This window comes from Nilaparvata lugens, chromosome 13 (assembly GCF_014356525.2).
Source record: "Nilaparvata lugens isolate BPH chromosome 13, ASM1435652v1, whole genome shotgun sequence".
Classification (NCBI taxonomy): domain Eukaryota; kingdom Metazoa; phylum Arthropoda; class Insecta; order Hemiptera; family Delphacidae; genus Nilaparvata; species Nilaparvata lugens.
The window spans coordinates 2,323,992-2,339,945 of record NC_052516.1 but is presented as its reverse complement, the minus strand read 5'-3'; positions in this window follow the sequence as shown (position 1 = coordinate 2,339,945).

Sequence of the window (15,954 nt, the reverse complement as noted above, 5' to 3'; positions counted from 1 at the left end):
ACCTCACCGGAGTATTTACAACTCTTTCAACTTGAAAATTGGGAACCATAATATTATAAACTCTGGACTTCTTAGTTCCATGATACTACAGTATATTGAGGTGTGACGTTGGTATACAATATCCATTAATGTTGAAAACTTACGCTTGATTCATGAAATGTTTGGTTCATGACGTCATTATAATTTCAACCTCACCGGAGTATTTACAACTCTTTCAACTTGAAAATTGGGAACCATACTATTATAAACTCTGGACTTCTTAGTTCCATGATACTACAGTATATTGAGGTGTGACGTTGGTATACAATATCCATTAATGTTAAAACTTACGCTTGATTCATGAAATGTTTGGTTCATGACGTCATTATAATTTCAACCTCACCGGAGTATTTACAACTCTTTCAACTTGAAAATTGGGAACCATAATATTATAAACTCTGGACTTCTTAGTTCCATGATACTACAGTATATTGAGGTGTGACGTTGGTATACAATATCCATTAATGTTAAAAACTTACGCTTGATTCATGAAATGTTTGGTTCATGACGTCATTATAATTTCAACCTCACCGGAGTATTTACAACTCTTTCAACTTGAAAATTGGGAACCATAATATTATAAACTCTGGACTTCTTAGTTCCATGATACTACAGTATATTGAGGTGTGACGTTGGTATACAATATCCATTAATGTTAACAACATAGGGTTGATTCATGACATATTTGGTTCATGACGTCATTATAATTTGAACCTCGCCACAGATTATTTTCAACTCTTTCAACTCTCTTTCTTCTTCTTTTTCTTATTTTTCTTCTTCTTCTTCTTCTTCTTCTTCTTCTTAGGTGTTCTCTTCATTCTTAGGTCTTCATTCTTCTTCTTTTTTTTTCTTCTAATTCTGCTTCTTTTCACACTCTGTTCAACCCTTGGCTTTTATTACTCTACTGCTTCTTCATCACCTCTTCTTCTTCTTTCTCTTCTCCGGGGTTCTCTTTTTTCTTCTCTATTTTCCTTCTTCTAATTCTGATTTTTTCACACTCTATTTAATCCTTGGCTTCTATCACCTCACTGCTTTCTCATCGACTCTCTTTCTCTCTCTTCCCCCTCTTCCTCTTCTCCGAGGCTCTGCTTTTCCTTCTTCGTCCTCCTTCTAATTTTGTTTCTCTTTAAATATCTATCTTCCTCCTTCAATTCTCCCTCATTTTTTCCCTTCTTCAGCAATCTCCAAGAGTCATAGAACAATATTTATCTATTCACGATACAAATGACACTGGTGTAATAAGCATTCCTGACCGGCAATTAGGAGATACTGGGTTCGATTCCCGGGCTGATTAATAAGTTTTGTATAGTAGCGCTCATCGAATTTCCATCTAGCTGTTTACCCTGTTGTCAATATTTGCAGTGGCAGAAGTCTTCGGGTGATTTACAGCATTTAATTGGGATTTTCGTTTAATAATAATTATTCATTACATAGCATTTGAGCATATGCATCTTCCAATTTAATTCCATAACAGTGATGAATAAAATAATAAAGCAAACCCTTTGCTTTTCTCCTCCCAAATATAATATAGTTATTTGTGCAACTAGTGCGCAAAGTGACAGTTTGCTGCACCGAAAGAAACGTTTAGGCCCGAGCCGTAGGCGAGGGCGGAATGGTTTCTTGAGTGCAGCAGAGGAACTTTGCGCACGTATTTCACATTAAGTTTTTCCTACAGTTACCATTGAATATGAAAAGTGGGTAATTATGGGTAAAATTGCCTGAAATGCATCAAATGTTTTTCTGTGTAATTTTATTATTGATAAAAACCTTAATCCTAAAATCCTAAAGTCCTCGTTGTCGTTGGTTATAATATATAATGAATAATAATTAGCGCGTTGTGCTTGGTTGCACCTCTGCTCACTATAGCAGCCACAGCAGTCACTGTTACCAACTTCATTTTGATTTTGCTGCACTGGTGCTCCATATAACCTACTAAGTATTTTGCGTTGCCATGTTGCAAATCTGGAGTGCAGAAAAATTTTTCCCGCACTAGAGCGGAAAAGTGATTCTTTGCGTTCTGTAATCAGTGCAGCAATGGCCACTTTTCAACGTAACTGTAGGAAAAAGACAATATTAACTCAATTTCAACTTGATGCTCTATGGGATTCTTGTAGACCTATTGTAAGGGCCAAGTTATAATGGCAGTATTTGATCAACATTGGTGTTGCTATCCTTGTCTATCATTCGACAAAGCAGATAGTGCTATCCTGTTCTAGCTCCGGAACGTTACCAGATCGTGTTTTAACAATATAGAAATATAATTTATCAACAAAAAATCCAATCTCAATTATCATGAAAATTCATCATTCAATCATTGAAGAATATAGACTATTTTCTTATCGAATACTAGTAGTTCTGTGAACAGTAGACCTCACGCAGTATTCTCATCCACAAGTACCTGATTGAAACTATAGACCTTTTGGAAATACAGCAATAGACTGGCTTCTCCACACATCTGTGTAATCACTTGTCATCTGATTTATGATGGACAATTCTATAGTCTGGTTTTTACTTAAATATTGTCGTATGAAGGAGGCTCCTTTTTCCTTTTATATTATCCTTGAAATGCAAAATTTCCAAAAACCTTGTACATACGTCGACGCGCAATTAAAAAAGGAACATACCTGTCAAATCTCATGAAAATCTATTACCGCGTTTCGCCGTAAATGCGCAAAATATAAAACATTTAAACATTAAGAGAAATGCCAAACCGTCGACTTGAATCTTAGACCTCACTTTGCTCGGTCAAACATATTATTGATAATTTAAACAAGATTGAATAGTTAATACATCAGAAGGGTGTATTCTTAATTCTATCCTGAATATAACAAATGGATTCTACTCTTTGTTTCTAGAAGTTATCTACTCATCTACATATTTATTCTCTGTTCTGAATGTGTTAATTGTTCATTTGTTTCCATTATAATGTAGTGTTAGTATGCAATGGGTCTTGCAAGATCTGGCAATACATTGCCATTTGTGATGAAGAATCAATAAAAAATAAGATATTGAATGAAAAAGACTAAGAAATTGAGGTTTTTGATAAAAAACCACAGATTTATTGATACTTAGAAAGACCGGTTTCGGTTATTAAACCATTGTCAATCTCTGATAAACTCTGTTTATTTGACAAATATTGTACCATTAGACAATGGTATAATAACCGAAACCGGTCGTTCAAAGTATCAATAAATCTGTGGTTTTTTGACAAAAAACCATAGATTTATTGATACTTAGAGAGACCGGCTTCGGTTATTAAACCATTGTCAATCTCTGATAAACTCTGTTTATTAGACAATTATTGTACTATTAGACAATGGTTTAATAACCGAAACCGGTCTTTCTAAGTATCAATAATTATCTTTATAATGTCTTTTTCATTCAATATAAATAATTACCACAATATCAACTTCTCAACTACACAAAAAGTGAAAACAAGATATACCGGTATCAGCTGTCCTCTATAGAAGGCAGTGGGAGGACAGAGAATCGGCAACTCTATTCCCCTATCTTTCCCCACAACAATTACAACGTGGACCCCACTAAAGTATGTAGATCAGATAAACTAGAACAACATAAAACAAAGAGGGATGTATGACTGCACACACGTCAGGGTAATGACTTGGAACTCATCGTCTGTTGACTTGTAGGCCACGTGACTTATTGTTTATTTTCCACCATTTTGTGGATTGTTTCTCACTTGTAACTGTCAGTTACCCTCATAAACAACATCAATGCCTCCCATTTGAACAATGCTGCCAGATTAAAGTGGATTTTGGTGACACAGTGTGCAAGCTTCTTGTAATTTGGATGTGGATTTTTCTGGGTTTTTTATGGTGGATCATTTCCTGTATGGTTCGTGTGTGGATGTGGGACCTAGATGGAGTGATGTTTTGTTTTTTGATGAAAAGTCGGTGATTAATGTGGATGAGCTAGTATAGGTTGCACGCAAGGTGCAAGCACAAACTTTTCATGTAATTTCTTTTTTTTTTAACAATCTTTTATTACACAATAATCTATTGATGGATCTCTAATAAAGTGTAGTTATTTAGTTGACCAAAGAAAATGTCATCAATTTTTGCAAGCTGGTTCAATCATAGAGAAAATAATATAGAATAAGAAGATAATCCATGGTATAGGTCGTTTTTTTACATTTTTCTATTAACAATAATTTATTATTGGATCTTCCCCAAAGTGTAGTTATTTATTTGACCAAAAAAGAATTCGTCAATTTTTGCAAGTTGGTTTAATCATAGAGAAAATAATATAGAATAAGAAGAAATCCATGGTATAGGTCGTTGTTTTACATTCTTTAACAATAATTTATTATTGGATCTTTACCAAAGTGTAGTTATTAATTTGACCAAAAAAGAATTTGTCAATTTTTGCAAGCTGGTTTAATCATAGAGAATATAATATAGAATAAGAAGATAATCCATGGTATAGGTCGTTTTTTTACATTCTTCTATTAACAATAATTTATTATTGGATCTTTACCAAAGTGTAGTTATTTATTTGACCAAAAAAGAATTTGTCAATTTTTGCAAGCTGGTTTAAATAGAGAGAGTATAGAATAAGAAGATATTCCATGGTATAGGTCGTTTTATTTACATTTTTCCATTAACAATAATTTATTATTGGATCTTTACTAAAGCGTAGTTATTTATTTGACCAAAGCAGAATTCGTCAACTTTTGCAAGTTGATTTAATCACAAAGAAAATATAGAATAATAAGATATCCCATGGTAGAGGTCGTTTATGTACCAAATTTCAAGCCGATTTTTGTTAACTCAAGCCGATTATTGTCGACTACCGCCCATTATTACTGTTTTGGCCATGTGATAGTGTACGAATAGTGTACATTGATAGAGTAGATTGTAGAGCGACAGAGTATGAGAGACTACCAGCTTCACGAAAAACAACTTCTAGGATTATCGGCTTGAGTTAACAGTGAAATTTGGAACAAAAACGCCCTATACCATGGGATAGCTCCATATGCTATCTTTTCACTATGGTTTTATCTACGCAAATTAATAAAATTCTTGATTTGAATCAGCAAGAGGGTTCCATCAACTCCGGTTATTTCAATAAAAGTAGCATCAACTCATAGTAACATTTTTATAAATGTAGGCTACATTGTGTTTAATGAATGTCGATGAGAAATAAATAAGTGAGCTCTGCTTTTGAATGAAGAAATCACATTATTTCTCATGGGAGTGTTCACAATGTTAACAGTCGCATAAGAAACAATATATTTGTTCTCTGCCAAGAACAGACCTATTGGATATCGGGATTCATAAATTTCCCTCTAGAATTTTTACTGGTTTTCAAAGACCAGGCAAGACGTAAAATTTATCATTAAATTCTTTACCTATAAGATAAAACCTAAATCAAGGAAATATGTAGATTACAAGAAATCGGATTAAATATGAAGAAAATAAAATCTCAGTACCCTTTTTTTAAATATTTTATCACAACATGTTCGGACATAATGCCATTTTATTATCAGTGATAAACTGATAACTGATATCACTTGAAAATGGCATAAATGTCCGAAACATGTTGTGATAAAATATTTAAAATAAGGGTACTGAGATTTTTATTTTCTTTATATTTATATTACAAGTAGCCCTATACAGGAAAGAGATATTGTTATTCATTCATCTACGACACAAATCACACTGATTTATAATTTACATTGGTGGATAACATAATAATGTAGTCCTTGTGGTATTGTGCTCCCAGATCTGGAGTCAGTACCCAAAAATTTATCAATTTAGTGTCAGGTATGTTGTAGAACAATAAAAAATTAAAATAATAGAATATGAGAAGGTCATCTCCTAGAAGTCCCGATAAAACTCGGAAACTCTATCTCTTCGCCCCCTCTGCACCAAAATCTCACTCTAAACACCCTGTAAAAATCTCTGTAGAACAATGAAAAATTAAAATAATAGAAAATGAGAAGGTCATCACCTAGAAGTCCCGATAAAACCCGAAAACTCTAGCTCCTCGCTCCCTCTGCACCAAAATCTCACTCTAAACACCCTGTAAAAATCTCTGTAGAACAATGAAAAATTAAAATAATATAAAATGAGAAGGTCATCACCTAGAAGTCCCGATAAAACCCGAAAACTCTAGCTCCTCGCTCCCTCTGCACCAAAATCTCACTCTAAACACCCTGTAAAAATCTCTGTAGAACAATGAAAAATTAAAATAATATAAAATGAGAAGGTCATCACCTAGAAGTCCCGATAAAACCCGAAAACTCTAGCTCCTCGCTCCCTCTGCACCAAAATCTCACTCTAAACACTCAGTAAAAAACTCCAAGATATTTAAGAAGCAGTTATGCAACTTCTAGCTACCTGTAGAATGCCTGACTACCTGATAATTAGTCAGTGAAAATGGAAACACAACGTAAAAGAACAGAAAATCTAAAATTATTAGCCTTGCGATGTGTTCCGTATCGAGATCTTTATCCGATCCAACATATGATTGTTCCAGCCTTTCCTCACAGTGAAATTCACTTAAACTGTCAGAATCTCTTATGAGTATCTACAATTCTCCCTATTTGATAGATTCTGATAGATTGGAGTGAGACTCAGTATAAAAGTGGTATGTAGCTGGTATAAACCAATTTTGAAAACACTATGCACCCCTCAGTAAGATGATAGAGTAGAGAGAGGGTCCACATTGAAAATAATAAACCTCTTAGCATAAATAACCACCTTGGCAATGATTTTAGGTTAAGTTTGTTGCCTGTATTCCCAAGTTTTTGTCTTGAATTTTCTTAGTAAAAGTATCTGGCTTCAAATCATAATGATTAAATGTTCTTCTTATACTTGCAAGTTATATTTATTGTGAACTGTCGAGAATTATATAGGATTTCATTTCTTGTCTCATCCCATTCTCACAATCTTCTTCGTCTCTTCTTCTTCTTTTCTTCTCCTTTTCCACCATCTTCTTCTTCTACTCTTTCTCCCTCCGTTGAACTTTCTTACCCTTGTTTTCCTTCTATCTCCATTTCTTTTCTTGCACTTTTTCTTATTCTTCTTCATCATCTTCTTCTTCTCTTCTTCTTCTTCTCCTTTTCCACCATCTTCTTCTTCTTCTACTCTTTCTCTTACCGTTGAACTTTCTTATCCTCGTTTACCTTCTATCTCCATTTCTTTTGTTGGACTTTTTTCCCCTCTTTCCTTTACCGCTTCTTCTCCTCATATTATACATTTTTTTCTCCGTCTCCTTCTTCTTCTACTCCGCTTCTCCTCCTTCTTCTTCTCTTATTCCTCTTCTTCACCCCTCTTCTTCTTATTCTTTCTTTTCTTCTTCATCTCCTCTCTTCATCTCTCCTTTTCAAAAAAGCCTTCTCTGATTGGTTCTCGAGGAATTAATCACCATTGAAATTCAACCGGTATTTAGAATATTGTTCCCATTCATTGATTCATCTCATAGATTTCAGAGTTTTAGTTTGCTCTTAACTTTTATACCAAGAACAGAACTAGGTTCCTACTGTACTTAGCTGTCAAGACTATCTTTGCTTCAGTGTCATGACTACATTTACAGACGTTGTATTTGTAAGGAGGGGAATCTAGAATAGAAAAAGAAGGAGGATAATTGTAATTGTAATAGAGCTGTAAATAAGATAGAGAAAGAGAAACAGACAGAATGGATGATAGTAAGATGGAGAAAGATGCAAAATGGATGATAGTGAGATGGAGAAAGAGGCAGAAAGGAGGAAAGAAGGATGGAAAGTGAGTGATGATAGAAGGATGGAGAAAGATGCAAAATGGATGATAGTGAGATGGAGAAAGAGGCAGAATGTAGGAAAGTAGGATGGAAAGTGAGTGATGATAGTAAGATGGAGAAAGATGCAAAATGGATGATAGTGAGATGGAGGAAGAGGCAGAATGAGGAAAGTAGGATGGAAAGAGAGAGAGAGAGTGAAGGTGTGTAGAGTAATTGTAAGCAAACTGTAAGTAAGATGAAAAAAGGGAAAGAGGCAAAATGGAGGAGATTACGATAGAGGAAGAGACAGAATAGAGAGAGAGAGGGTGAGAGAGAGAGAGAGTGAGAGAATGGAGGAGAATGTATGAGAAGAGTGATTGTCCATTGTTGGAGTTGGTGGGTAGGATAGTAGTCCATACTAGTAGTCAGGAGTCGTTTAATACCTTCTGCCTTCGGGGCAGCAATTGCTCATGTCTTGTGAATACACCAGTGAGAACGTGGGTTGAACGAAAAGAAAATGGAGAAGAAGAAGAAGAAGAAGAGGAAGAAGAGAAAGAAGAAGAAGAAGAGGAAGAGGAAAAAGTTGACGATGAAAGGAAAGGAGTTGGAGCACGAGATGAGAAGAAGCTGAATTGATGAGAAAGTGGAAAAGGATCAGAAGTAGAAGCAGTGGGAGAAGAAATAGATAAATTAGGTGAAAGGAGAAAAGCAGGAGAAGGAGGAGAAGGAAGGGAAAGAGAAGGAGGATTGGGAGCAAAAGAGAAAATAGATGAATTGAGATTGATTGATTGAGTACTTTATTTATGTAGATTACAATATATACTGGCTTATACACTTATATACAATAGCTTACAATACAGCAAAATTATAGATGAATTCACATAATATAGACTAAGAAAATAATTATTGAACTGTATATGATATGAAAAAGCAATTTGTAATATAATAACTATAGATAATTGTATTGTTATGCATCTACATAAATTGGCGGAGCTTTGGACATATCAATGTCCATTCTTCGGAAAGAATATTAAAAATATCCTCCCCACTAACTCTCTACCAAATTGAAAGAGATGGAAAATAGAAATTTTGGAGACATTACTTACTTGAAAAAGAACGATATAGAAAGTTTGATTACTTCTTTAGGCCGTTTGCACAGTGACAGTTTAAACTAAATTTCATTTTGAACTGGATTTAATCCGTATCAAACCTTGTTTGTTATAATTTGTTACTTTCCTTTGTCCTATTACCACAGGTAATAGGTAAATTTCTAAATTTCTATACGTTTCAAGGTCCCCTGAGTCCAAAAAAGTGGTTTTTGGGTATTGGTATATGTGTGTGGTGTGTGTGTGTGTGTGTGTGTGTGTGGTGGTGTGTGTGTGTGTGGTTGTGTGTGTGTGTGTGTGTGTGTGGTGGTGTGTGTGTGTGTGTGTGTGTGTTGGTGTGTGTGTGGTGTGTGTGTGTGTTGTGTGTGTGTGTGTGTGTGTGTGTGTGTGTTGTGTGTGTGTGTGTTGTGTGTGTGTGTGTGTGTGTGTGGTGGTGTGTGTGTGTGTGTGTGTGTGTGTGTGTGTGGTGTGTGTGTGTGTGTGTGTGTGTGTGTGTGTGTGTGTGTGTGTGGTTGTGTGTGTGGGTGTGTGTGTGTGTGGTGTGTGTGTGTGTGTGTGTGTGTGGGTGTGTGTGTGTGTGGTGGTGTGTGTGTGTTGTGTGTTGTGTGTGTGTGTGGTGGTACATGATATCTCATCTCCCAATTAACGGAATGACTTGAAATTTGGAACTTAAGGTCCTTACAATATGAGGATACGACATGAACAATTTCGATCAAATGCAATTCAAGATGGCGGATAAAATGGTGAAAATGTTGTCAAAAACAGGGTTTTCGCGATTGTCTCGAAAACGGCTCCAACGATTTTGATCAAATTTATACCTAAATAGTCATTGATAAGATTTATCAACTGTCACAAGTCCTATATCTGTAAAAATCCCAGGAGCTTCACCCCATCTATGCAAAGTTTGATTTTAGATTTCCAATTATCAGGCTTTAGATACATTTAAACAAAAAATTCCAAGTGGAAAAGATTGAGCATGAAAATCTCCACAATTAATGTTCAGTAACATTTTCACCTAAAATTGAAAATAAGCATTAAATTCGAGAAAATGTGATTATTCATTGCAAACTATTGTTGATTCTATTAAATCATCCACTATGAAGAGATAGCAGACCTCATGTGTGTCTCCAGCGTTATTGCCCTGTCACCAGCTGGCTCAAATCTTTGAATAGTAGACTTGAGATGCGCGGTAACACTAGCGTCAGGTGATAAATTTTCATAACGGCAAGGAAAGTTGTGTGAGTGCGCCACACCAGATTTTTTCATTTCGAGTTTAAGCCACCAGCTGATTATATTCAGTTAAGGCATTGACTGTGCAAACGGGCCTAAGTTTACATTGCTATCAGATTTGCTGAGAAAGATTGCAATATTGTCCTCTCTCAAATATTATAAATGAATGTACATGAAAGAACTATAGAAGTTGGTTATCAAATGAATTATAGTATTATATCACATCTTTTCACTGAATTTCACGAAATCTCAACTCACTCTCTCTGATTCATAGTTTCAGATTGAAGATTTGGTGTTGAAATTGAAGTGAACATAACCTACATAATATTTGGAAGATTTGTGGCAAAATCAGGAAATTATAGAAGTTTTGGGCAATAGCCTGTTTTTTCTTTTCCGACTATTGTATTGTTCGCTCTATCTAATAAATAAATAAATAAATAAATAAATATCCAGCAACAAATTCCTCACGATATCATGTATCACCAATATTATACCACCAATATTGTTATCAATATTCAATGTATTCATAGCTGTTACCTTTTTCATCCAGTTCAATTCAGCTGAGAAATTGTTCATTCATTCGAAAAATTAGCTACTGTTTCTATTCTGTGACCAGTCACCCAAAAGGGCCCTGGCAACAAATCAAAATGGGGCAAAAAATATTTATACACATTTCAAAAACCTTTTCAAATCCATTCAAGCGAAGCAAACGGTCTACGATTCAGTTTAAACTGTCAGCACTCCACATTTAAAATTCTCAATACTTCCCATTCAAAATATGGTGACAGTTTCAAGTGATCCTCACAATTCGCCAAAATTGATCACATATCAGATACAACCAGAAATAAGAGCCCAATTTATTTCTACCTGATGGGGATTCAAGGCTCAAGGGGGGTCCCCACCCCGTAAATAAAATTTCGAAAAGGTTTCTGTAGTAGCGGGGGACCTCCTGCAGGGCAGCCCTCCATATAATTAGGGGCTGGGACCCTTTTGAGAGCCCTTTTTTTGAAAACACTTATTCGTCTGAATGCTGGCTGGCTACATCTGTAAACGTATCAATTCGTAAACGACCGACAATATAGCTGTATTGTTTGCTATTGTAGGTTTCAATTGTTGTGAAATTGTCAGCCATTTTGGTTGTCGGCGAATAAAATGGCGAAATGTCATTCCATTGACAACAATAGCTGTTGATTATGTTGTCAATATTTTAAGATGTCTATATTATAAATCAATGATTTTGAAAAGCTGTAGTATCTTTGGGCAACAAACTATAATATAATAGGAATATACATTTTATAAGGAATCTTATCTTATCATATATACAATATCACACTATAAATTTAATCTCAACTATTCAATGAGCTGAATTTCATACCTCTCACAAATTCCACATGATATACTGGTAGATCATCTCGTCTTCCACCTGAAATCAAAATTCCACATGATATATACTGGTTTAATGATATCCTATTATATTAAGCGAGCAATTTCTGTATTTTTATGTCTGGTTATTTTTATATCTGGCTATCTTTATATGTGGATATTCATGTTTAACGGATCTCAAAAACGGCTCTAACGATTTTCACGAAATTTGGAACATAGTAGGTTTATGATATAAAGATTTGATTGCACTAGGTCTCATCCTTGAGAAAACTCGCTGAACGACATTAAAAGGATAATTCATCATTGGCTGAAACAGCTGTGGATAGTAAAAAAGTGAGTATGTGAAAAATCAAAATATCGCATCCCCGAAACTCATAAAATGACGTATAGCCAGCTGTGAAATATAAACACGATCATTTTAGAGAATTATGTTCTTTTTATCAATAAATAAATATAACGAGTGAAGCTCGGTGCCCCGATATTTATGATATTATAAAAGATATAATTAAGATAATATAGAATATATCAATAATTTTAATAATATAAAATACCACACCTAGTGATAACGTCCTTAAAATGTAGAATTGTTGTACATCGCCAGATAATTTACATAATTTTCTTCCCAAATAATTCTGGGATTCACCCTAGGATCAAAATAAAGACAGTAGTTCAATTAAATCCATAGCTTACTTGATCAAGTATTCATACAAAAGGATATGAGAATAAAATTGATTTCCATTTCATGTAAACTTGAGGAGCAATAAAGAGGTTTCAAAATCAAATATCAACATGATGTGTAATTTTCCTACAATAATTAACATTGACATGTTCGAACTGCTCCAATTGATGAAGATACAACACGATATTATATTATTTATCTATAATCAATTTTCATATCATCCTCATTTTGCTGTGTAATTTCCAATTCATACTAGGTGAAATTCATCGAATAGTCTGATATATTGTTAATTATGATACACTTTAATCTAAGACAGCAATAAGAATGAAGGGATCATACAGTCTAGTCCAAATTCTTTTGAAAATCCAGTTACATCAACGTTGAAAAACTGTTGAAAAATTGAAAAACTGGATAGAATTAGTGGGATATAAGTAGCATCCCTTTGTCTCTACTGTTATATTTACTATTCGAATTATTGCACTGTAATACTATTTTTGCTATTATCACAGATCCGTTTTTAAAAGTAACAGTTAATAGAGATTCGCCAAGTGATTTTTCTATTATCAATCACAGACCCGCTCTTGAAAGTTACAGTTACTAGAGTTTGTCACAGTATTATTTATATTATCCACCACAAACCCGTTCTCGAAAGTAACAGTTACTAGAGATTCGACTATACATTATGATGCTCCTATAACATTTTTTGCTCCAAAATAAATCACTGATCCCGAAGAATAGACCTCTAACAAGGCCATGATGTCGAAATAACCGATAATGATAGAAATAATTGGAGCAGAGAATTGGTAGCGAAAAGTATGATCTAGAGTGGAAGAAGACGAAAATGAAGCTGAAGAAGATTGAGAAGAAGGAGAAGAAGACGAAGAAGAAGGAGAATGAGAGGAAGAAGAAGAAAAAGAAGAAGAAGAAGAAATAGAAGAAGAGAAGGAGACTCACGATTTTAATCAAATTCGATTGGCCTGTTTTAGACAGCAGTGTGTTGTTGAATCTCAATTCATTCTTCATCAATCCATACAAGTCTCAGATGATTAAACCATTCATGCCTCATCTTCCGAGTGTAGTATATACCTTTATATACTAGTTTCATCTCATAAGTTCTGGATGAAGTATATCTGTATAGGTTGTATATCGTGACGTGTTATAACTAACCGTGAAATAGCGGAGATGTAACGGTAATTCATCTTGGCTGACGAACTCTATCGGATTATTTTCGAACTACTCTTGAAAATGACTTGTTCATTGTTTTGTCGAGGTTGTTTATCGTCTATTTTTCGTAGAGGGCCTGAGAATTAGATTGAGTTGGACTGTGAAATATTTATTATATTAAAGCAGCAAATGACAAAAAATTCACTGCCAATAAGACCTGTTGCCTCGTAAAACCCACCTCAAAATCAGTACATCAATACATCCTAGCTGGTATTATACGGGTACGTTATCTTCAATTCTTCACAGAATCTTTCACAGTTTGGCGTAGTTTTGATGATTTTTGTCAATATTAGTGGAAAATTCATAATTCAAAGATTATAAGAAAAGATTTTAGAGTTCTTCATAATGTAAGTTACAAATAATATCCTGGCTTATACACTATTTATTTCACTTTGAACAATTAATTACGACATAGCAGTCAGGTATTTATTTATATAAATAAAAGCTATTAGCTTCTACTTACATTAGTGTAGCGCTTTCGGACACTAGTTCCTTCATCAACACTGGCTGTCACTGATGTGTTATGAAGGAACTAGTGTCCGAAAGCGCTACCTAATGTCAGTAGAAGCTAATAGCTTTTATTTATATAAATACCTGACTGCTATGACGTAATTAATTGTTCAAAGTGATTATTTAACAAGCAGTTCGTAATGGAATCAAACATTGAAGAGTACTATTTATTTATTTAGCGTATGGCAGATATACAACAAATATATAGCTGATGAGTCTCAAATGCCTAGATATACACTGTATATTTCCAAATTCTTTGAGATGTTGTGTAGTTTTCGATCAGGAGAACGTAAGTTGTCTGACCGCCATCATTTTCTAGTCCATTTAGCGTTAACCAATGTATTTATTTATCTATTTATTTATTCATTTATTGATGTGCAAATACAATTCAGGTAAAAACAACAGGCATTTGCCCAAAACTGCTTCAGACCTTAATTTAGAATACACAGTCTAAAGGTTATGCTACTTACGTAACTTAAATGATAATTCGTACACAATTTTGAGTCCAAAAAATGTATCTACTGTATGTATCTACTAAAAATTGTACACCTGGCTTATACACTAATTTACAAATAACTTAATGTATAGGACTATATCAGTCTTATCATTTAAGACAGATATTATATTAACGATATACGAGTATTATACTTGATATAATATATGTTCCATTCAACGAATTTCGAGTTCTATGGTCGAATAGAATCAATTTCACTAAGAATGATGAATTATCAAACACAATGAAGATTGAATGCAATTTAAATATTGATAATATAATATTGTAATGTAACTACAAATCGGCCGTGTTTCAATAAATAATTGTCGACTTTCTGAAATTCAACTGACTTTCAGCAATTGTTGTTGAAACACCGCCGATTTTTAGTTACTATGCAATATTACATTATCGATATTCGAATTTCATGATAGAGGATAATGATACAATATAATGATAGATGATAGACAGAGGTGGTGTATTTGAGAGAAAGAGATATGAGTAGATGAGAGTGAGTGAGAGGAGATTGATTGATTGATTGATTGAGTACTTTATCTATGTAGATTACAATATATACTGGCTTTTACACTTATATACAGTAGCTTACAATACAGCAAAATCATAGATGAATTTACAAAATATAAACTAAGAGAATAATTATTGAGCTGTATATTATATGAAAAAACCAATTCGTAATAACTAAAGATGATATTTTAATGCATCTACATAAATTGGCGGAGCTTTGGACATATAATGTTCATTCTTCGGAAAGAATATTCGAAGTATCCTTCCCAATAACTCTCTACCAAAAGTGATTGATTGATTGAGTACTTTATTTATGTAGATTACAATACATACTGGCTTATACACTTATATACAAAAGCTTACAATACAGCAAAATCATAGATGAATTTCAAAATATAAACTAAGAAAATAATTATTGAACTGTATATTATATTAAAAAACCAATTTGTGATAACAATAGATAATATTGTTATGCATCTACATAAATTGGCGGAGCTTTGGACATATCAATGTCCATTCTTCGGAAAGAATATTCGAAGTATCCTTCCCACTAACTCTCTACCAAAGGGTGTGATTGAGTACTTTTTAGTACTAAGAGAGACAGAGTGAGTGAGAGAGAGAGAGCGCGAGAGAGAGAGACAGATAGAGTGAAATAGAGTGATAGAGATTGTATGTAGAGTGAGAGAGAGAAGAGAAGGAATACAGATTGAGGCAGTTGTGTTATCTTACAAGAAAATCTACTCACTCTATTCAATCGGAACAAAAGGTTACTAACAGTAGTGACAGGCAATGTTTCACCCCCACAACACATAACATTTAACAGTTTACTTTCCACCCTTCAACTAAGTTGAATTATGTTTTGTTAAACAGATGAATAGAGGAATCTGAATCTGAATCTCTCTCTCTCTTTGTTACCTTATCCCTTTTCTTCTTTATCTCGCTGGAAGCGATTGTTCAAGCTGAGAATTCAGACTAAAGTTTTCAACAAATTTAATTTATCGATTATTTTGTTATGCATTTTATTGTTGTTCAATTAAAATCACCTA